The 25161-nt window shown below is 48.4% G+C and overlaps 1 protein-coding gene across 2 annotated transcripts in view; it reads left to right on the top strand.

Moving 5' to 3' along the window:
- Nucleotides 1-3114: 3114 nt before the first annotated feature.
- Nucleotides 3115-25161, top strand: part of MTHFSD (methenyltetrahydrofolate synthetase domain containing) — a 116760-nt gene continuing 94713 nt past the window's right edge. For both annotated transcript variants that reach the window (XM_085637817.1, XM_085637818.1), the window contains exon 1: nucleotides 3115-3191. The gene's annotated coding sequence lies outside the window, so the exon portion shown is untranslated. The remainder of the gene's footprint in view (nucleotides 3192-25161) is intronic.

The raw sequence follows: 25161 nt of genomic DNA on the forward strand, positions 1-25161 counted from the left end.
ACAGCACCATCGAGAGGGAGACACTCGCATGCGTGTGGGCGGTGGAGAAACTGAGGAACTATCTGTGGGGCATGGAGTTCGAACTGGTCACGGATCACAAGCCCTTAATCTACATGATGGACGGCGAAGGCCGCGGCAACGGGAAGGCCAGCTCGAGGCTTCTGCGGCTGATGTCCAGGCTGCAGGAATATCACTTCGCCATCAGACACATTAAGGGTGGCCTCAATTGCAGGGCGGATTGCTTGTCGCGCTTGCCGGTCAGCGGCGAGGGGGACGGATCCATGGATGACACGGAGTGCGTAGTGGCGCTGGTGGACGCTACGGCCATTTGCGAAGGATCCATTTCGGAGGAAGAGTGGATGGCGGCCCAAGAGAGCGACATGACTATGCGCAGGGTGATGGACCATATAATGGCTCGCTGGCCTCCGATCCGGAACTTGAGCGGTGCGCTCCGGAGTTTCCAGCAGGTTAGCCCCGAACTCTCCATCGAGGGCGGCTTCGTGAAAAGGCATGAGCTGTTTGTGCCGCCGGAAGGGTTGAGAGAAAAACTAATCAGGTTAGCTCACAGGGGTCACCCGGGCGCTACTGCCACAAGGAACCTACTCAAGCAATACTACTGGTGGCCAGGGATGTGCGGCGATGTCGGCAGTTTTATCGACCGATGCGGACCATGCTTGAGGGCCGACAAGCACTGGAAGACGGCGAAAGGTACGCTGCAGCTGGTGGACATTCCTGCCGGTCCATGGATCAAGGTCGCCATTGACTTCGCGGGCCCGTTTACCCTGCTGCCTGACGACTGCAGACATCTCATTGTCCTCACGGATTACTTTTCCAAATGGATCCACTACAAGTTCGTCAGGGAGGTTACCACTGAACGAGTGATCAAGGAGCTGAAGAGGATCTTTGCTAGTGAAGGACAGCCGAAGATTTTGGTGTCCGACAACGGCACACAGCTGGTCTCCAGGCAGATGAAGGACTTCCTAGCCAGATTGGGAATCAAGCAGGAGAAGACCCCGCTCTACAGCCCTAAGAGCAATGGGCAGGTCGAGCGAATGAATAGGTTCTTGAAGGAGGGTGTGCAACAGGCAGTTGCCTCCAACTTGGATGTAAAAGCATTTCTGGCGGACAAGGTGCACACGTTTAATAACACGCCCAATGCAGTCACGGGGCACACTCCGTTCTACCTGATGAGAGGGAGGAGGTGTATGAGTGAGCTTACTCCCAAACTTGATAGGTGGTATGACATGAGGGAGGAACCTGAAGATATATCCGATGAGAGGTTGAGAGTCAAAGAAAGAATTGTGGCTAAACAGCAAAGCAACAAACGGTATGCTGATATGGTGAACAGAGACAAAGTTAAAGAGGTAGCGCAGGGGGATTGGGTGTTGGTGAAGAAACCAACCAAAGTGTTGAAGGGAGAGTCTGTTTTCCAGACCCCTGCACGTGTGCAAGGAGTGACTAAGGGAGCTGTCTGTTTGGAAGGAGGGGGATGGCGTAGCAAGGACGACAGGCTCAAGGCAGGTCAAGAGGAAATCATCATGAGAGGCAGCCAGGTGCGTGAGACCGAGAGCGATGATAGTATGTACGAGTGGCAGGTTCAAGAAGACAATGACGGTGCCACTGAGGATGGTGTGAGTACGTGCCACGGCCTAGGGGATACCGAAGGCCATAGTGACAGCAGCCCCATGTCAGTGAGGAGTGACAGTCATAATGTGGTGAATGCAAGCCAAGAAGGTACGGGCAACCGCGGCGGGGGGCCCAACCTGCATGTCACTCCCCGCAGACCAACAAGGCATATCAGGGCGCCAAAAAGGTTCGAAGATTTTGTTATGAGATGATTGTTATGTATAATTCTCTATTTGTTAAGAAAGGGAGATGTCGTACGTGAAGTAACGTACTAGTCTTCCAGGGCAAAGTATAGTCCTCTTTCCATCGTGTATGCCGCCTGACGTCACCGGCCAATCCGGTGTCGAGGATGGCCGTGACGTCAGGGGGCGGCGGGAGGAGCGGAAAAAGAGCGCGAGGACGCTAGCCGGCGGTTGTTGCTTCCGCTGCTCCTCGTGGGCCGTAACACCACATGTACTCAATAAAACGGCTCAGTTATAACCATAACCTGTCTCGCCTCCCTCATTCATGCCACTACACTGAGCATCACTAGTATGCTGAACTCATACACTCAAGAACCAAGTTTAACAACTAAACACTGTGGTTTGCAAAAGTCTGCTACACAAAGACATCATATATATATTAATAAAAAGGATAACATGATCAACTACGTATTATTACACTCCCATGTTGCTCGCACATGCCACTTTAATCTGTGGTTTGCGCTTAATGAGCTTCTAATTTAAATAGTGTATTTATTTATGTACTTGTTTGTTTATTTATTCTCAAAATCTTGGCTAGATAATTTTCTAGAGAGTACCCACAGCCGCTTCGTCTTTCACAGGCTTACATTTCCCGGGGGTTATTTTCACTGGCCGCACACGCGCACGGTTAATTAAACAAGGCACTTTTTTCCTGAGGCGTGAAATAACCCGTGTGTTTCTTGGCATAATCGCTGAGATACACCTGTGTTCAAAATTAATTGTTTTCTGATTGGACCGATATTTACAAAAAGAAAAACACTTAAATGAGGACACTGTGACTCACTGCTAAGCACATGCTGGGAAACAACTAAATCTGGCAAAGAAACACTCCATCTCTTTCACCACAATGACGGTACTGTGCATTTACTTTCAATACGGTGTGAAATCGCATGAGAATCAATGAATTATTGTGATGAATTATTTTACAGTCATGCCCTGCCCTCTAGTGGTAAAAAAACTAAAAGCAGAAATTTAGTCCTCATACTATTTTAAATCTACATTAAATCTCCGTAATGCAAATGGTATATTTATATAATCAAGTCTTACTTTTCGTTAGTAGATTTCAAGACGACATACATCCCTTGTATAAAACCCCCAGAAAAACAAAGTTTACTTTAATCCTTTTTTTTCTGTTTGACATAGCACGAACTCCACCCAAAAGGTCCGCCTTACACGAACACAAGTTGTATAACAGAGGAAAGGCTATAAGAAAGATGGCTGGCACTCCTTTGGAACGCACAATTATAATGCATTTAAATCATGCGTTTCAAAGCAGCGTCGGCCATCTTGTTATCTAATGCTGCAGACAAATTCAGACACACGGTAAGAACTCGCGATTGATGACATGTAAATCTTCGGATCCTAGTAATAATAATGAGTTTCCTTATAGTGCTCAAAACCACCATTTTTCTTGACCTGGGTTTATAACTTGTGAAGTATGCAACAAGTACTAAAATGCAAATTAGAAGTCAGACAGCTGGAGTTCGCTGCCATTCTTATGTGGAGAGGGACAGCCTGTGCTATGTTTGGTGGCATTGAGCCCATAAGGACAGATACTGCTTGCATTCGTATTATGTATGGATAGAGTTGGTGTGCACCGGTGACATTGAAGTGGCAGTAGAAAGTGTTGATTATGAGCACTTAAAACACTCAGTTCTGCTGCTTTCACCTGCAACATATGCCCCCTCCGGACTAGAAAACACTGGCGTGTCAGGGAACTAAGTTGGATTGGGGCCACAATTCGGCCAGGCATCCCCAAAAGAGTGGTTGCCCACATTCATTCTCAATACACTGCAGTAGTTAGGATAATGGAGATAAAAGATGACAAACTTTTATTATCGTAATAAAAGTATTTTAAAGCTTATAATTTAAAGGTTGTAGGGCCAGTACTGAAATAGGAAATAAGCATTCCAATAAAAAATTATACGTCCGAAGCATAGAATTATCAAAAATACTAGGAACTCATTTTTAAGTGAGTTTTTTATCCATACTTTTGCTGTGAATGTTTTGATCAATGTTCACTGGGAAACATGATATTGCACAGACCTAAACAGCCTTTTACACAGTGGCGGCTGCTGCCAATCAAAACCGGTAGGGCAGCGGGGGTGTTATGTCGTGCCTGTGATGCAACAGGCACACCACGGTTGAAAATAAACGGCGATGTGTGTGAGTACAGCCAGTTGGACGTACGACGGCAGCCGCCATAGAAGCATACTACGCCTGCTGTCATTATTGTGTAGTTCGGCCTTCCCCCCGATTAAGCCCCCACTATTCCAGAAGTCGTGGGTCTGCTGACCCATCAACATAACTACTGGCCGACGAGTGTGAGCGTGCCCCGCGTCTGCATCGTGTGGCGGCCGCGAAGGGGTTCTTCATAACCTTGCGGTGCTCCTGCTATGGTGCGCGCACGCCCGAAGGTGCAACATCGCCGTTGCTGAGGATCGCCGCAGCGGGGTGCCTGCTCGAGGACGTCGTGTTGAGACTGTGAGCGGCGCTGCACTGTGCCCCCTGCCGTGTGTCAATCCCGAGGTTGCGCGGCCGCATCGGCGAGCGGTGCACGCTCACTGAGACTGCGGGGACTTGCTCTAGGCTCGCAGGTGCTTTGCACGCCCGCGGCTGCGCTCGGCAGCCAGCCCCACACCTCTCCGCTTTGCCTTTGGGCGCCCGGTGCAGTGAACACGTTGGGAGACCGATCGGTGGTGGATACAGTCACCGTAGGCAGCTGGGGGCTAACTGAAGAACACAAGGAACATCTGTGGGAGTTGCACTACAACACAGAAAAGAAACCTAGAAGTACAGGGATCAACATGAGCAATATCAGTGGGAGAACTGGTGCAAAGCTCCAGGACACAGCATTTGAGGACAGCGGCAGTGTTGGTTGTCCAGAAGGGGGACACTACCAGTATCAGGGAGGGATACAGCACGCCAACATTAACAGCAGTGAGGTGTATAGCTGCACGGCAGTGACAAAGACCAGGACATTCAGGTCAGCAGAGTGCCATCATGTCTACCATCCCCCCTATCGAACCATTCATAGTGGAGGGGTCCCCATCTGCTCTTGCGCCAAAGTGGAAAGACTGGGTGGAGCGTCTGCTCATCTTCTTCGAGGCCACAAAGGTCCACAAGGACCAGAAAAGAGCCATGCTACTACACTTAGGGGGAAAGGACAGTCATAATATCACCAAGACGCTTGCAGAAGCCACCCCTAAGACTCACCACACGCTTATTAACGATCTCAACGGATATTTTGAACATATGGCGAACCAAGATTACGAACGGTTCATATTCCGACAAGCGCGCCAACTCCCTGAAAAATCGGTAGACACGTTTCACGCCCAGCTGAAGAACCTAGCGGCTACATGCGGTTTCAGAGATGAAACGGAAGAAATCAGGGGACAGGTCATTCAGGGCTGTGCGTCGGCCAAGCTCCGCGAAAGCATTCTAGAGGAGTCAGGAAAGCCACTAACGGACATACTGACACTTGGGCGCACCAAGGAATTATTGAAGGCCTGTGCGGCCCACATGGAGGCTGCCCTTCAATCCCCAGTGAAGGTGGAACCGGTGAATGCGGTGACGACCAAACCAGCACCTTGGTGGAACAAGAGAGACACCGGGACCGCGTCTCCAGGGCAGGCGAAAACCTGTGGGTATTGTGGGGGACCACCTCACAAAGCAGCGGACTGTCCAGCTAAAGGCAAGAGATGCTCAGGATGTGGGCGATTCAATCATTACGAGAAAGTCTGCAGGTCAAAGAGGTATTAGAAGCCCGACAAGTGGTGAATATGGTGCCGGAAGTAGAGAGGGAGCCCAGTGATATGGATGACGATGACGAAGAGGAGCGGTGGTGTACAAGGTGCACATGATCGGAACGACCACTCGGAAGGCACGACGACTGCCTCAGTGCAACATCCAAGTGGGTCCCCATGACGTCATGGCAGTGGTGGACAGGGGTGCCACAATCAACCTCATGGCCGCTGCCTTGTATGAGATCATGGATCCTGCACCAATGCTGTACCCCATGGCGATCACAGTGTTCTCCTACGGACAAGACATGCCACTGAGGATAAGAGGAAAATGCAAGACCCAGATCTCACATTGAACGCATTCCATCAACACCAATATATATGTGACAGAAGATGGAGAGGGCATGCTGTTAGGCTGCAGAGCTGCAGAAGACTTGGGGGTAGTAACATTTGCATTCGGAGTGCACCAGGAGTCCGTTCAACACATCCTGGCGGAGTTTGCGAAGGTATTTGAAGGGATTGGAAGATTCACAGGCAAGGAAGTGCATCTCCACATCGATCCTACCGTGCAACCGGTAGCCCTGCGCCATCGGAGAGTGGCCTTTCACCTGCGACCCTTAGTGGAAGATTAACTAAAAAAGTTAGAAGCAGCAGGCATCATCGAGAAGGTGATGGGGCCCACACCGTGGGTGTCCCCGATTGTTGTCACACGGAAACCAAAGCAACCAGGGGCTTTCAGAATTTGCGTGGATATGAGGCTGCCGAATGCGGCCATTAAAAGGGAACGTCACATCACGTCAACCATAGATGATCTGATAGGGGAAATGGCAAGAGCATGTTGGTTCTCCAAGTTAGACTTAAGGTCTGGGTATCATCAGCTGGTATTGGACGAAGCTTCCCGCAACATTACCACCTTCTCAACGCATGTTGGGCTGCAGAGATATACCCGCCTGAGCTTCGGGATTTCCAGTGCGGCTGAAGTGTTTCAAAACATAATACATGAGCTGATCATGGACATACCCGGAGTCATCAGTGTCAGTGATAACATCATGGTGCATGCCAAGACAATCCCAGAACATAATGCATGCTTAACTCAGGTGCTTCGTCGAATACAGGATGCCGTACTCACTCTCCACAGGGAGAAATGTGTATTTCTACAGAAGAAACTGCAGTTTTTTGGCTACACGTTTTCTGCCAATGGTGTCAATCCCGACCCCGAGAAGGTCCGTGATATTAAGGATGCCGCTGCCCCCACCAATGTCACTGAGGTCCGTAGCTTCCTTGGAATGGTGAACTACTCTGGGCGCTTCATTAAAGACCTCACGAGGCTCACCCAACCACTGAGGGAACTCACAAACGACTCCATACCCTGGAAATGGGACAAGGAACAATCAAAAGCCTTTAATGACATTAAGGACATTCTCTCGGAGGCGACTACGCTAGCTTTCTTCGACCCCAGGAAGTTTACGCTGATTGCAGTGGATGCGGGTCCAACAGGCCTGGGAGCCGTATTGCTACAACGGCGGCGCCCTGAAGAAGATTGGGCTCCCGTAGCATGCGCTAGCCGGTCTCTTACGGACACGGAGCAGAGATATTCACAGATTGAGAAAGAGGCCATTGCAATACATTGGGGGTGCCATCACTTTCATCTCTGTGTCTATGGCAAGCCGTTTGTCGTAGCCACAGACCACAACCCCCTGGTGGCTCTGTTTTCGGGAACTTCCACCAAGCCGCCACCCAGGATTGAGAAATGGATGTTACAGCTGCAAAACTATAACTGCAGTGTGGAATACCAGCCGGGGTCGAGGAATCCGGCCGACTACCTGTCGCGTCATCCTAGGGCGGCGACTGAACAGGAAAGGGAAGATGCCGCTGACAGAGGAGTATGTCAGGTGTGTCACAGCTCGGTCATGCCCTCTTCCCTTGTCTATGGAGGACTTACGGTAAGAGACAAACAAGGACGACTGCCTACAACGTGTGAAGCTGGCCCTACGACAGGGCAATTGGCACAGAGCGAAGGAAGAGTGGAAGATTCTGACCGTGGAGGCACGGCGCATCATGGACAGCCTGTACAACATCAGGGAAGAACTCACTGAGGACACCACTGGGTGTCTACTGAGGGGAAATTGACTTGTAATCCTGACAGCCCGGGTCGTGCAACTGGCCCATATTGGACGAATTAGTGCAAACTACTGTCCGCGCTTGCCAGTCATGCCAGGTAACAGGAGATGCTCCTCGCCCTGCTCCTATAATTGCCGAACCGCGACCCCAGACACCGTGGTCATGTGTTAGTTTGGATTTTGGCAGTCTACCGGATGGCCGACACACGTTTGTTGCTATTGCTATTGATGATCATTCTAAGTATCCCGAAGTCGAGATCATAGCATCACTTAGTCCCGCTGAAGTGATCCCAAAGTTGGAGAAAATCATGGCGACTCACAGCCTTATCCAGGAGCTGCGAACGGACAATGGACCCCCCCCCCCCCCTTCCAAGGGCGGGAACTTGATGCATACCTCACCGCGCTGGGCATTCGGCACCGAAGAATTACACCAAGGTGGCCCCAGGCCAATGGGGAGGTAGAGAGGTTTATGCAAACTCTAAATAAAGTAATACGCATTGCCCATGACAAGGGCCAGGCCATAGAACTTGCCATTTTCACATTCACAGAGCTATCGCCAGACACCCCACACCACTATGGGAGTGGCTCCGGCTCATTTGCTGATGGGGAGAGTAGTTACCGACTCGATTCCACATCACCCCCAATGGCAGCCTGAAGTGCTTGATGAGCTTCAGGTGGATGCTCAACGGCAGAGGGCCTACTCGAGTGAGTCAACGACGGCGGGTGCAACCCGTGAAACTTGCAAAAGGGGACCTGGTGCTACTCAAGAACCAGATAACCAGTGGCAAGTTTCGATTGCTCTATGAAAGAAATTTATGGACTGTTGTGGATGTAAAGGGTACCCGAATTATTGCGACTCTAGGAAGAGAGACAGTAACCAGAAACACATCGTACTTTAAGAAGTTTTTGCCAGCTTCATCATTCCCTTAACATTCCCCGACGGACTGTTCCCGAGGGGCCTTGTGCCCGACAGAGGTGGATGTGGACTAGATACCTCCCGAATAAGGGGGAATGTTGAAGTTTCTGGCAGGGCTCCAGCTCCAGAAGATGGGCCTGCTACTGCTGCGTTAGGAGATGGGCCTGGTGGTCTCATGGATGATCACCGTGAGGTGTAGTTTGGTGGTGAGGTGAGCAGGACCCCGGGACGCAGCTGTTCCCGGTATTGCCTTCGAGAGAATCCTGAGCCGACTCGCAGGTTGCGAGATTATTTCATGTAAGACTGTTCCTATTTGTATTATTGAATGCTGCTGAGAGAACGTCTGTAGACGGTGTGGACTGCCAAAACTGCTGAGTGTGATCTCAGTGAATTTTGGTTATGGTTTTGATGTTTGTTGGGGAGGAATGTTATGTCGTGCCTGTGACGCAACAGGCACGCCACGTTGCGTCATTTGACCTGAGTTGAAAATAAACAGCGATGTGCGTGAGTACAGCTAGTTGGGCGTACGACGACAGCCCACTATTCCAGAAGTCGTGGGTCTGCTGACCCATCAACATAACAGGGGGTGGGAGTTGGAGGGATAAGGAGGAGAGGTTGGGAAACAATAAAAAAAAAATCACCTACCTGCTTTGCTACCTCAGCCGACTGACTTGTTCCTCCTGCTCCTCTGGTCCCGGAAGTGAATGGGCCTAAAGGCACAGGCTTCCCACCCAATCCAAACGCTGCTCTCTAGCAAGAGAGCAGTTGCAGGACTAGTCTAAGCAGCCTCGTTTGCCGCTCAGACGGTGCATGGGAGCCTGTAGGGTTTCTTCAACCCGGCTGAACAAAAATAAATGCGCATCTGTGTTTGGCTAGCCTAAGATGGCCAGGCAAACACACATGCGCACTTATAAGTGCACAGTGCTCCTCCCTGCTATGGATCGGCCCGCCCCTCCTGTCGGACGTAAGTAACTCCAACAGAGATAAATAAAATGATAATAACAATGTGTTATTATATTTTTATTTATCATCTGCTGGCAGTCGGCCGACGCTCCTCTGCCATTACGGTGGAGCCGCCCCTGCTTTACACTCACTTTTGTATGATATTCATTTTATGTTTTGCAATACTTAAGAGAGACTCTCCAATGTTCAGAGACTGGTTAAAGGTGCATCTGTGTGTTTTGTTTTACTTGCGGCGAGCATCACGTGTATGTTCTGAGAAAGGGAATACTAATAGTGTGTAAATGGAAAAATAAACAAAAAATAGTGTCACTTTCCTCAAATGTAGTTGTATATAGCATGAACTAGGGCCAGAAGCATTGGAGCGCTTTACATGAGCTCCAAATAACTTTACAGAGGATCATATTATTATATTTAGGTTCATTTAGATTAAGTGATTTGCCCAGAATCCCGGGATGTCCAACTGACTTTGGGACTTGAACCGGGTTTACCAGTTTCAAAGTCAACTAAGGCCACAACCTGTCCCTGTTGACTGCAGTAATTGTTATGCGGCAGACAAAGGAGAAGAGCAGAGACTGATTTATCTCCACTGCTTATATGGAGTGGAGGAGGACAAATATATACCGAGGAGCTCCTTTGCTGGCCCTCACCTTCCCCCACCACCTGATGCTCCAGTCCTCTCCCCTGCTACAGTCCCCTGAAAAGTAAGTGCTAATGTCTTCCCATCAGCAGATCCTTGCAGACTCTGTCACACCTGGAGGGAGGCACACCTCGAGCTGTGACAGAGCAAAGCAGCCGCAGCCCATTTTCATTCTTCCTTTGACATTAGCCCCCTGGCCTGACTTTATATGCATTGGGAATGAAAACAACAAGAGAGAGAGGGTTGAGACACACTCTTAATCCCCCTATATACTGAATCAAACAACAAAAGAGTGTGTAAGAAAAAACACAAAAATATATATAATCAAATAAGAAGATATCTATGTGTGTTAATGTGCCACAGACAAATCAATCCGATATGAGTATAGAACCCTCACTCACCAACCTGGTTGGTGACATGCTTCATCATAGGGTTCCCCAGGGGTGCCTACTGCACCTCTGGTGTGCCTCAACGCTTCCTTAAAGCGGAGCGCAAGTATCAGACTGAGAAAGATTTTAATGTGTGATAAGTGCAAAAAATAATTGTGTTAGTTAAAAAAGTACACAGGATTCGTCCACAAGCAATTTCAATGGCGACGAACCTGGCACTGTCTAAAAACAAGTGTGAAAAAGGATGGTTACCACTGACATGAATTGATCAGGTACATCCTATGTAATGAATACTATATTGGTCGACAGGTTTCAGCTTCTGGGCGTAATTACACAAAGCTTTCTTCAGGACCTACAAAAAGGGAAACAGCACCTTGGCGGTATAAGCTCGCTAAGGCTTACCCTAACCTCAGGTGAAAAAAAACGAATAGACTCACAGTTTTGAAGAGGCGGTTTTGAAGAGGCACCGGGCTCGGTGGGACTTTTTAGGTTGACTTACCTGGCGGTGGACTTGGAAGAATTGTTCTGTAGTCCCGCCACCCACCTGTATGCCTAAGGAGCGGGATCATTTTTCTGTACACATATCTTAAGGCTTTTGTGAAGTTCTCGAAGGCCTCTTCAAAACCGTGAGTCTATTCGGTTTTTTTGCACCTGAGGTTAGGGTAAGCTTAGCAAGCTTATACCGCCAAGGTGCTGTTTCCCTTTTTGTAGGTCCTGAAGAAAGCTTCGTGTAATTACGCCCAGAAGCTGAAACATGTCGACCAATATAGTATTCATTACATAAGGATGTACCTGATCAATTTATGTCAGTGGTAACCATCCTTTTTCACACTTGTTTTTAGACAGTGCCAGGTTCGTCGCCATTAAAATTGCTTGTGGACGAATCCTGTGTACTTTTTTAACCAACATAATTATTTTTTTCACTTATCACATATTAAAATCTTTCTCAGTCTGATACTTGCGCTCCGCTTTAAGGAAGCGTTAAAGCACACCAGAGGTGCAGTAGGCACCCCTGGTGGAACCCTATGATGAAGCATGTCACCAACCAGGTTGGTGAGTGAGGGTTCTATACTCATATCTGATTGATTTGTCTGTGGCACATTAACACACATAGATATCTTCTTATTTGATTATATATATTTTTGTTTTTTCTTACGCACTCTTTTGTTGTTTATGTGTATTGGGTCATGTTTGTTAAGGCTATAATAACAGTCTTTCATGCTGTGCACCTGGGGGGAGTCCTTAGTTGACCAACAACCGGCCCACCAACTGGCCTCAGCCAGAGGCCCATCGGCCAATGCCCGCCTTGCCTATCCGAGGCTGTCTGAGACACAGCCTGGGGTAGTGGAGAATGGTAGGATGACATGCATGGTACGTTATTTCATAAAATATTGTTTACTACTCAGAACAAAAGTCTGCATACTGAGTGGACACGTCGCTCGTTTATTCACATTTCTAAATTGCACCACGTGGTGTGGGAAATGCTTCTTGGCACGGAGAGTCAGTTGTCTTGAGTTGTCCAATGAGGGGGGGGGGGGGGGGACACGTCATTGTCTGTGTGAAGTTACTTAATAAGCATTAGTGTTTATTTTATATCACATCGTTAAGCCCTTGGCTGCTCCATGGCTCTAAAAGACACCTCAAGTGTTTAATTTGCTTTCATTTCGCACTACACCACTATTGATAAGTGGACGTAAGCAGGGCTTTAACTGGAATGAAAAGGCTGGTGGGTCTCTAGTGGCTGTTGTAATTGAGGGCATGGCTTAAAAAACATATACTGAAAATCTGTGCTTAGCTGGTATTTTGCTGCTTCTGTCATTGCATCCTAATACATAATACAACAAGTAACATTCCACCTACAACAAGCCAGGACTATTGGCCTTATCAATGGTTGTTGGTTACATAAGATAAATGAGCAACAACTATAGCTTCGTTGTATATAATATTGAAAATGCTACAGTTCTGAAATGATGAGAATGTGAAAGAACTATACCGAGTCTCTGAAGATACATCAAGGGGAGTGAAGGGTGGTACTGCTAAGGAGTTAAGATTTATTTTCCTCACCGAGGGTGAAGGTAAAAATGCAGAGCCCGATGGGAACCCGTCTCGGTACTTGCTCTGTAGAACTGTCGGTGCTGAGCACCAGCAGGACCTGGCCCACTTAAAGCCCTGGAAATAAGGTTCCCAGGTGAAATTGCTTTTTAGGGTTTTGCAATAGGTCATCGGTATGAACCCATTTCATATAGAAAGAGCCACATTGATCTGAAATAGTCTGACCAAACCATCACATCCTTCGATGCATCATCCCACGTGGGCCCCAGCTTGCTTTTCTGACATGGCAGATGCAGTGGCACAGGCGCCTAGAGGTGGGAGAGGCCCACTGCTGCCTGTTTTCGCTGCCGAGGGCCATTTCCTTGCTCACAATACGGTTCGTGGTAGCGCCCTTGCGTGAGAGACAGCTAGTCAAGCACTTTTTTTAATAACTGTTTTTATTGGCATTTATATTGCAATAGCATTTACATAACAATAACTCGTACATTCCCACTTTCTTCACCTTACAACATAAAAAATCACAGTTTGCAGACTCCCCCACATGGTATAGATTATACTCAGTATTCAAAAGCCCAGCCTCAGACTCTTTTGACCTCAAATGCGCGTCTTGAGCATTGCCAACTGCTGTGTTAGCACCAAGGGTAGTGACTTATAGTTCGACACTATGTGGGCGGTGCATCGTGACATGGCTTTTGAGCACTATTCCCACCAAGCAATCGTAAGTATGACAATACAGGTTCCCAGATATCGATGGGCCGATTTGCAATGGGCATTAGGGCCCAACAGGCTGACAGCTGTTCCTGGCAATATGAGATATCCGCAATTCAGCCTCGTTTGTCAGGGGGGGGGCTCCTACCCCAATGTACCGCCACCCTACGTTTAGCCAGCAGTAGTAACATTGCCACAAACCGCCTGCTTCCGTCTGGGATGTCCTTTACAAATGCTAACAAGCATACTACGGGATCAGGCCTAATGGAGGCGCCAATAATAGCGCTTGTCGTGTCGCATATCTCAACCCAGAAGGTAGCTACTCTAGGACTTGTCCACGCCAGATGCAAAAAATCTGGCATCTGGACACTGACATCTTAAGCAGCGGGAATCAGTTGTTAGTCCGATATTGTGGAGTTGTGTTGGCGTGCAATATGTTCAGTGTATATAATTGAAATGTATCAGCCTCTGCCTGCAGCTGGGGGATAGTTTACCAGTTTGCCTGCAGCAATACTGCCATTGAGCCTCAGGTATATCAAATTGTAGGTCCCTTGTCCAGTCCATGCGGGCCATCTCAGTGTCTGTAGGTGTCTCTGCTTGTGTGAGCGCATAGAGGCTTGTGATAAGTTTACGTGGTGACTCACTAGTATGTACATACTCCAGCGCAGCAAAGGCGGAGGGATGGGCGGGGAATGTGTTGTGTATCGTGCGGCAATTGGCCTTCATTTGATAATAAAGCAGTGCATCCGACATCGTCCGCGGCACTGTTTCAGTGGCCGTGAAGCGGGAGAGAAACTCTCCCCCCGTGTATAGGTCTGCAAATTTTTGAATACCGTGTTTTGCTGTGCACTTGATTGCGCCCTTATCCTGCAATGGGGGAAAATAGGGTTATTCGGTAGCGATATGGATGGCGCATGCATCATTCCAATAGACACATGTGAGGCCTTGTTCTATAACCTCAGTCTATCCCACCATCTCACCCTCAAGGGGTGTCTATTGTATAGGCCGCCTGGAATGAGAAAACCCTTTTTAGCATCCCTTGGTAACTTACTGGAAGAGGGGGCACTCTCAGAGGCCTTTACAATTATGGGAGACTTTAACTTCCATTTGGAAACACTAGGGGAAACAGATACAGTGATTTTAAATGATTTGATGTTGAGCGCTGACTTGAAGCAGCGTGTAGTTGGCCCTACGCACAGGGGAGGGCACAACCTGGATGGGATTTTTTCAAATCAACAGAGTCTCCAATTCGTGGGCCTCCTACCCCTGGTGTGGTCCGATCATGCTGCTGTTCAATTTGAGATAAGACTGAGTGAGCAAAGTATGAAGGACTCAGGCCCTAAGGAACAAATAAGAGTAAGAGCTTGGAACAAAATTGAGGAAACTACTTTGCAGTAGCTTCTTACATCCACAGCGGCCCAACTGCCGCTGGAAGTGGAAGAGGCGAGCCAAGTTTATACAGAATGGCTGGAGCAGGAGGCATGTGATATTACAGCTCCTACTAAAACCCTCCGCCCTAAAAGGACACACCCGTCCGCCCCATGGTTTACGGAGTAGCTAAGAAATCAAAAACTCATCTGTAAACAGTTCAAGCGGAAGTGGAGGAAAAGCTATAGGGAAACGGAGAAAAAGTCCTACAAACTCAGCCTGCAGAACTATAAACAGTTAATCTTTGCGGCCAAACAAGAATTCTATGCTATTCGCATTAAAGAATCAAAGAACTCAGTCAAAGAACTGTTTAAAACGGTTGCCACCTTTGCTTCGCCTAGGCCGGCTATAGTTCAACCAAGCCAAGTATTATGTGAAGAACTGGCTATTTTCTTTCTGGCTCAGGCGGAATCTATTTACTCGGCCTTTAGCGAGGCAAGTATAGACAAGACGAATATGGCCAGTGAGGAATGCACGACAGCAGGGTTTTTTTCCCCGACGTTTGATAAATTCCTGTCAGTTTCCCCCAGGGACACACAAAAGACCCTTATGGAGGTAAATTCAGGTTCACCTTATAACCCCTGTCCTGTTGCGGTGATCAAAATGACCCCGGGCCAAATCGTAGGCTGACTGACAGTCATATTTAATATGATGTTCCCAACTGGACACTTCCCTATGCGATGGAAACTGGCATTTATCTTGCCCCTTCTAAAAAAAACAAGTCTGGACCCCAAAGATCCGAATAATTTTCGTCCAATTTCCAGACTCCCTCTACCAGCGAAAATGATCGAGAAAATTATGAATAAACAATTAAGCCACTTCCTAGCAGAGACACAAGTGCTGGATCCCTCTCAATATGGCTTTAGAGCGGGGCACAGCACAGAATCCGCACTCATTAAAGCTACGGAGGACATTAGGGAAGCTGTAGATCAGGGAGGCAGAGTGGCACTGATCCTGCTGGACCTTTCCGCCGCTTTTGATACGGTGCATCATGTAATATTGATGAACCGTCTAAAAGCATGTGGCATTCGTGGGAAAGCTTGGGATCTCTTAAGATCCTTCCTTGCGGACAGAAAACAAATTGTGGCTCTGGGGGACTATCAGTCCGAACCTTTCACTTCGCCTTGTGGGCTCCCTCAGGGGTCATCTCTTAGTCCAACTCTTTTTAATGTTTATGTCAGTGTGCTGGCTCCTGTCATAAATGCATTTGGATTTGGCCTCACCTCCCATGCGAATGATACTCAGATTGTGGTATCTCTGACACCTGGGAAAGTGGCAGGTATTGAAGGACGCTTCCGGAAGTGTATGCTATCAGTGGGTAGCTGGATGGCAAAGAATTGCCTCAAGCTTAACTCGGGTAAAACCGAGGTGTTATTGTTTGGCAATAACATAAACTTCTGGACACCCAACTGGTGGCCGGACACGATGGGTACTCTCCCCGTTCCCACAAAAAAGGTAAAGATCTTGGGCGTAATACTCAATGAGAAACTCACCTTCAAGCCCCAAGTGAATGCGGTGGTATCAAAAACTATGTTCGGTATTAGAATGCTGAGGAAAGTGCTGCCTTCTTTGCCCCGGGAAAGCAGACAAACTGTGGTCACGGCTCTTGTAAAGACAAGACTGGACTACTGCAATGGGCTCTATCTAAACGTTCAACAAAGATCCTTGAATAAATTGCAGATGTTGCAGAATGCTGCAGTCAGACTGCTTACAGGCACGTCGAGATTTTCCTCGGTTTCCAAAGATATTAAGAAATTGCATTGACTTCCAGTCAAAAGTTGAGTACGCTTTAAGGCTCTATGCCTGGTCTTTAAGGCTCTCCATGGCATAGGACCACATTACCTTAAGCACCAACTCCAATGTTATATTCCTGAAAGAACACTGCAGTCAAAAGGAGCCAAGCTGGTCTTAGTGCTGTGCATAAATAAAGCCCGATGGGGTGGCAAAAGCTTTATTCACGGTGCAGCAAAAGCTTGGAATGATTTGCCATTCCACTTAAGAAATACTATGGATCTCTTGTCCTTTTGGAAAGGGCTAAAAACGTGGCTTTTTTCACAATGAGCCGGTCTCTCTAACTTCGTCTTTTGCCGCCAGCAGCCTCAGAGGATCTAGATAGCGCCAGGACACCTCCGGGTATTTGTTGCGCTTTACAGATGTCATTATCATTATCATCATCAGTAGCAGGCCCACCTTTCGCCGAAGTCCGTCCCACGCCCAGCGCATGCACTCCACCGCGCTAAGTTCGCCTCTTGGAGCGGTGTATTTTTGGAACAGTGCAGTTTTGAGTGGCCACTGTAGTGTCTGGTCTTGTTCCATCACTATGTGAGGTTGAAATGAGGTTGGGTGTAGCGAATGGTGCACAAATTGCACCTGAGCGTAGAGTGCGGATAGTGCCATATCCGGTGCCCCCAGTCTGCCTCGCGCAGGCGGAATAGTCAGCCGTTCGTAAGACGCCCATGGCTGTCGGCCTGCCCACACCAGCATTATCCTGTTGGATCTCAATCTTTTGAGGAACTGGGTGGTGAACGGGAGTGGGAAGTTTACAAAAAGGTACAAGAACTTCGGGAGAACCACCATCTTGGCGATGGCTATACGGCCCGCGAGGGACAGCAGTAGCTTGTTCCACACCTGAAGTCTAGTTTCTAGCCAGTCCATTGCTCTGCCATAGTTGGCTTTCCACAGTTATTCCTGGTCTCTGCTGAGCAATATACCCAAGTATTTTATAGGTTCAGTTGCCCACTTAAGGGGGTATTCGGTTTCGTATGGGCCAGTGGCTTCCGTTAGCAGAAACAAAATCGATTTGAACCAGTTCACCTTGACTCCCGAATAGCCACCACAGTGAATCACCTCGCGTATCAATGGTGCTAGATTAGTTTTGGGCCCCGTACATAGAATGCCACATTGTCAGCGTACATGGAGACCATGCCCGTTGTGAATCCGATGCCCGGTTCAGCTGCTGCTGTCTCAATCTGGCTGCCAGTTGCTCCATAGCAATGGCGAAGGCTAGTGGGGATAAGGGCCATCCCTGCTGGGTTCCACGCGTAATTTAATTGGTTCAGAGATTTTGCCATTTAGCCTAACACTCGCCGTGGGGAGAGTGTATAGAAGTTGGATTTTGGATACAAAGTTTAAAGAAGTTGGATACAAAGTTATGACTCAGTCCCAGCCGGCGTAGCAATGGGAATAGATACGACCATTCTAGTGTGTCAAAAGCTTTGGTGGTGTTCAGTAAGGCCACCAGTGCTGGTAGGTCTGGGTGGAGATGGTGCATGTTCGCAAAAATAGTCCGGAAATTGTGTGATGTGGCGCGTCCAGGGATAAAGCCCGACTGGGCCGGCCGAACGATCAGTGGCAACAGGGGAAGCAGTCGGCTCACCAAGACTTTCGCATATATTTCGGTATCAATTTTTATCAAAGACAAGGGGCGGTATGAATCGCATGATTCTGCTGGCTTGTCAGGTTTGAGGATTGTGACTATTACCGCCTTTCTCAGCGATTGCGGGAGACAGCCTAGCGACAGTGACTCGTGATACATTTCTATTAGGTGTGGAATAAGAATGGGTGCATATTCTTTATAAAAAGCCAGAGTGAGACCACCCAGTCCAGGGGCCTTGCCCGCCGGTAGACCTGCTATGATTTGAGCAATCTCTTCCGGCGTGATCGGAGCGTCCAGGTAATCTGAATGGCACTGTTCTAGCCATAGGAGCTGGATGGGATAAAAAAACTCCTGCAGGACCAGTGAGTCATTGTCCACCATTGCAGTGTAAAGGTGGGCATAGTAGTCGGACATGACCTCCAGAAGTTTTGCTAGTTTGGAGACTAATTGAGAATCTGGCCGCTTAAGGTCTGTGACATAAGAAGAAGCGTGTGATTTGCGTAACATACCGGCTAGTGTCTTCCGAGGTCTATCGCCCTTGCCATATTTACGTGCCTGGGCTTCCTTTCCAAGGGAGTGCGTTTCCGTAACAGCATACTCCTGGTAAGCAGTTATTTTCTCCCTTCTCTCCGCCAGTATAGGGGTATCAGGGTTGTCAAAGTAGTTCTTTTCCAAGGATGTTTTTCGGACTCTAGTTTAAATAGCGTGCCACGAAGCGTTCTCAGCACCCCTTATTGCTTAGCGATGCAGCATCCCCGTATTACCACCTTAAACACCTCCCAATGTATGGAGGGGGAATAAACCGACCCTGCATTGTTAACTTTATTTATATAGCGCATTAATGCCCTGGGGTGCCTAAGCGCTCTTTGTTACAGTTGCGAGTGTGATCATGACTGCTGGCAGAGTTACCACGATTTAAACAACAAAGTCTTCACAGATTTCCTAAACGAAAGAAGGCTGGGATCATTTTTAATGGTTAAAGGAAGTGTATTCCATATTTTGGTTGCTTCCATCACAATCCTCTTTCCACCCCATCTAGTTTTTTTAAATCTGGGCTGTATCAATAGATTAGCAGAGGCAGAGCGAAGTTTCCTAGCTGGAACATACTGCCTGAAACTATGGTTCAGAAAGGTTGGGCCCAAATTTTGGATTGCTTCGTAGGTTAAGCAGAGTACATTGAAGGTTATTTTTTGTTTAATGGGGAGCCAGTGTAGCAGGGGACCAGGTCAAACCCACTGTTTGACCTGGTCTAGTCCGGCCGTGAACAGTTCCAGCTTGGAGTCTATAGTCCTCAAGCTAGTCTTGACATCCATTAAGAGAGAACTCATATCCTTGTCCTGGGTGCTGGTGCTTTCTGTTGGTGTGGGCTGCTCTCCCTCATTGCAGGGTGGGACCCCCTGTCTGTTGTGCCTGCGTTCCTCAAATGCGAGTTTCGATTGCTTGGCGTAGTGCTTCACCATCTTCGGTAAGGCTGTGCGCCTCTCAGCTACTGCACCTGTGTGCACTGTTTATTGAGCGCCAAGAAGTCAGTCAACTAGCTCAGTCTGGAGCATCTTGCAACAGGCCAGCCGGCAACACTGGTAGAACGGCTAAGGCGTTGTGGGACTAGTTTGCGGGGGGGTTAGCCTGCCCCAGGAGTGTTTTCCTAGGGCAAAGGAATGGCCATGTGCCCAATGCCTCCTAGGTTTGTTGCTCTCAGTGCAATCCACGCAGGCACATGTGCTGTTCAGTTGAGGCAGGGGATGTGTGGAGGGGGGGGGGGGCAGCCACGCAAAGGACTCTACCCGATGTGGATTTAGTCCCAGCACCCCATCCTGCAGCTTCTCTTACCTGACTCCATACACCGCTGGTTAGCTCACTGTTTTATGAGGCCTCCAGTAGACACACGGACTGCCTCATCCCCGGCCCCAAGAACCTGCCATCCGGCCGCTACATGGGCGGCCCGAAGGGCCATGGCCAGGTCTCCCGGCACACCCCAGCAGCGGGCCCCCAGCAGCAGCCACCGGGCCACCCTTAGGAGCAGCGAGTCAGGCAGTCCCGGATGCCAGGTCAGGCCACGCCGACGTGCACAGGCTCCAGCCGGGTTCTTCTTCCCGCAGCCCATATCTCCGGCCACCCCTAAGCGGAGGCGTGTCGCAGCGACATCATCGCCCTTGGAGGGTGCAAGGAACACGAGGGTCTCCCCGTCGCTGCTCGCTGTCTCCTTACCCTGATTGCAGGGACCAGCAAGCCACTCTCCTCACGGGCCAGGTTCGTTCCTGCAACCATGCGAAGTCAGGAGATGCTATTTCGGGTCATGGGGCATTAGAGCTGACCCGGTTCTGGTTTAGGAACATGATCCACCAATTTAGCAGATTTTGGCTCCCTCGGGGTGTTGGATTATTGTGGATTGTTACGCCCGGCCGGCTGAGCCCACTCCAAGTGCGGCCATCGTGCAGCCACGCCAAGCCACGGCCCCCTAATTGAGTACTTTTATTTTGCTTACACTGCCTCCTGACTTTTCCAGGTCTCAGCCAGGCTTGTGTTCAGAAAAATCCACAACATGGTACCCGTTGGCACGCTGGGTGTCTCGGCAGGGCACATGCTTGTGAAACAGTGTCCGACAACTCCTTCCTCCCTGGTTTGGAGGGTAGATATCATCAATTCAGAAGAGATAAAATCTAAGGAATGTGTGTTTAATAATTAGAAAATTGTGTGATTACTGTATGATCTCCTGTATGATTGTTAGAAGTGAAACTATCTTGCTGAGCCACTTCCATAATGGGCATTTAGCATTTCAAAAGCACCAAAGTGACAGAATACTAAGCCGATACCACACACTCCACTGAATACAACATAAAAACACCCAACCTAAATATACTCTGTGCCACATACCAACAATACACATAAATGCACTACACACTATAACACATAATTTAAATAAGCATAATTTCACTAAATGTTCCACAATTCCACACCACATAATTCCGCGCTGCACATTTCAAAAGCACACCACATCATTCTGCACCAAGTTGCCATGGCACACATCCCTGTGTGCCATGCCTACAAACCACTGCCCTGGCATATGTCAGCCACCCCTCTAGCTGTGTGCACTATACCAGTGGTGAGGGTACAGGTGCATGTGCCTTGTACCCCTTCAGTGTCTAGACCAATTCTTAGACATTGTAAGTGCAGCAATGCCATTAAGAGTATATGGTGCTGGGAGTTTGTCATTACGAACTCCACAGCACCATAATGGCTTTACTGAAAACTGGGAAGTTTGGTATCAAACTTCTAAGCACATTAAACCCACACTGATGCCAGTGTGGAATTTATTGAAAAATGCAGTAAGAGGGCATCTTAGAGATGCCCCCTGAAAAACGACCAGCCTCTGGTGGGTTCCCTGACTGGTACACACAAGCCTGCCACCATGAGACATATTTCTGGACCCCTGGGGTGTAATTATTTGCTCCCTGAGCCCAGAAACAAAGCCTTTCGTGGGCGGAGGTGTTCACACCTCCCCCAGGCCAGGAAGAGCCATCTGTGGCATAATGCGACCCCAGCCTCTCCTGAATTAAGGAGCAGGCCCCTACCTGCCTCCCCACCTTTTCGGCGGGAAGACAGGTGGAAAAAAATTGCCAGCCCAGAAGGTGTGCCCACCTCTGCCAACACCACCCCTCAGGTGGGGAAGGCGAGGTGAAGCCCACTTTTAAGTTCCTGCCATCTTGCAGATGGCAGACACTCTCCAATCAGGATTAGGGATTGTGCCCACTCCCCCACATGGGGTGAGCACACCAAGGGTGTAGTCACCCTAAGGTCAGTAGCCCATTGGCTACTGACCCTGAGACCCCTAAAACGCACCCTAAGTACAGTATTTAGGGGGCAGCTCTGAACCAAGAAGACAGATTCCCGCAACCTTCGAAGAAGGACGAAAGAAGACGCCCAGCAGAGAAGAGTGCAGAGAACTGACTTGGCCCCAGCCCTACTGGCACGTCTGCAGTATCCAGAGCTCATGCGACAAAAGTCGCCTTGTCCTGCAGCCAGCGACCTACACAACCCCTGGGAGGACTGGCTACCTTCAACAAAGACTGGATCTCTTGTGAACAGCAGCTCTGTTCAAAAGAAACTCACAAGACAGACTCGGAGCCCGCTGAGGACAAAGAAACCCGATGACTGGAACCACCACTGCACCCAACGCCTACGGCCTGAGTTCGAGTGGCCTTCCAGTCCCAGCGAGGTCCCCCAGCGCTCCAGAGTCCGAGTCCACCGTGGATTGACCCCTCCAGGACTCCCCAACGTCACCTGCAGCCTCTGCACGGAGACCACCCCAACCGCGAGTGGCCGGTAAGGTGAAATCCGACCTCAAAAGACACCCCTGTATCCAGCCGCCTTGCACCCTGGAGAGGAGAACCTGAGGTGCTCCTACGTCCCAGAGCCCTCCAACTTACCTGCCCAGCTGTTGGTTCTTCCCGGAAGTCTTCCTGCAGCTAAAAAACAAAATCGGCAATCCCCATTGAAAATAGACAGGGCACCCGATGCCAAAACAGCACCCTGCACCCAGCTTCCACTGCGGGTGTACTTTGGGTGGCAACTTGGATCCCCCTTTGCCCTGAGCCTAACTCCAGGAGCTTTTCTCACTCAACCCCGTGGCCTGCTCGTGAGCAGCCACCAACTGGAGGCCCCTATCCCCCATTGGATAACATTGGGCCTCAGTACTCTGCACCTGGCCACCCCAGTGCCGCTGAGGGTTTTTGAGAGTGCATCCTTGACTCTGGGGGAACCCTTGTTCTAACCCCAAAAACTCAAACCCAAAGACCGAGTACTTACCTATTAACCGATAACTTCATTTCTCTCCATACGAATACATTGACTGTTTTTCCTTGAAAATTGTTGTGTGGAGTTGATTTGTATGAAAACCTGAAAAGTCATTTGAAGCGTAATTTCAACATATTGACTTACCTGTATTTCAATCAACAGCTTTTGAACTAGCACTCAATTGTAAAACATTGCATGAAATTTTGCAAAGCATTTATTTCACTTACCTGTGCCTGGCTTGGCTTGGTTTTAGAAATAAAATAACTTAATATTTTTATACAAAACAAATTGGTCTTAGTTCAGTCTTTGAGTGTGTGCAATCATTTGCTGATTGAGTGTGTACACCAAATGCTTAACACTACCCTCTGATAAAGCCTTACTGCTCGCCCACACTACCACAGATAGAGAGTAAGGTGCTATCTACTTTTACCTCTGCCTACCGTTGGGGTTCCACTGGACTCTGTGCACACTGTACCTCATTTCGTATAGTATATACAGAGCCAGCTTCCTACAGCATCATACTACAAAATGTAACAAAACACACCACATAACTTAACTCCACAACATTCCACTACACAATTCCATTCCACATAATTACACATAATTAACTCCATAATACACATTCTCACTGAACATATTTCCAATACAATTGATACGATTTAATTACTATCCACACAATCCCACTACATCACACAATTTCCACAACAAACAATTCCAACACAACACATCTCTCCCTTACACTTCTACCGACACTGTCATCTCTCCCCCACACACCCACTGCCGCTCTCATCTCTCTTAATCACACTCCCCACTCTCATCTCGTAATACCACTGCCCTCTCTCATCCCTCCCTCACACTACCTGCCTCCTCTCTATACTACCTACCTACCTTTCTGTACCTCCTCACGCTGTGCACTAGTCCACCTCCCCTTCTAGGTTCCCTTTACACTTGTCCCTCTGTCTATGTCTCTCATACTCTCTCTCACCCGTCTCTCTTGTTCTATTCCTGCCTCTCTCATATAGTTACATTCAGGTCTTCAAGCCGAGTTTCTATCCCGTCACTTTTCAAAGTTTACGTCCCTCAAACTCACCCTCTCCTCCTCTTCTTAGGGTGTCTTCTGCATAAACAAAACCTCCCTCTTTATGCATATATGGCCGGCCTCCTCTCCCCTTCTTTCTGTCTTTCTCACACACTATTTTTGTAACTCAGTCTCAAGTTGAACATCCATTTCCTACACAAACTACCTAGTCCTCCCATTCTTCCTTTCTGTCTAGTCTCTGCAGCTCTCATCACTATCAATTCACTATGCCACATAATTTCACCACACAAATACACTACACTACACACAATTCCACGCCACACAATTCCTCAACTAACAATTCCAATGCAACCCACATAATGCCACTCCACACCACATACATCCACTACACTCCAAAACAAAGCACATAGGTAAAAAGCATTTTCATTTACAACACCAATAGCTCTAACTCTCACCAATGCAAGACCTATTGCATTGCAAATACTTGTCTATTTCTTTCAGCACTCCATGAGAGTGCATGCGTTTTCGTGCTCTCTCCCTTGTGTGCTGCCTCCCTTTCAGATACCACTCCCACCCCACATTCTCTGTGTTTCTCCCTCCTTCCACCCACATCACATCATCCAAATCTTACTCCACCCCATCCATTGTAATTTATAATTTGTTCATATATTCCCTCCCCCACTTCCAACTCCTTCATTGCTCTCATGTGTTGACTTCTCCACTACAAGCTCTTACATTGGGCACCCACCCCTAACATTACGGCCCTCAGCAAAAAAGAAATATTTTCATGTTTTTTTGAAGGCCCATGCAGCTGCTGTTTGCTTCTAGGTCAATCTTTTTTAAAATGCATGTTTACATTTTTTAAAATTTACCACTCCAGGTGGTGTCCTGGAACAGTAAATAAAAAAGAAACAAAAGTAGCGGCTGCATCACCTCATATGCATGTGTGTACGCCATCACCCTGGGCCGCCATAACACACATACATTTTATTGCGCTTTTAATTATCCTTTTTTTTGCCTATGATCTACAGCATCAATAAAAAAGCATTTCTTTTGCCAGTGGTACATAGCATCAGCAAAATCCACTGGAAAAGGCCAATAGGAGCAAAAGCGGAGATCTATTGGCTT

The sequence above is a fragment of the Triturus cristatus genome, chromosome 12, assembly GCF_964204655.1.
Source record: "Triturus cristatus chromosome 12, aTriCri1.1, whole genome shotgun sequence".
NCBI lineage: Eukaryota > Metazoa > Chordata > Amphibia > Caudata > Salamandridae > Triturus > Triturus cristatus.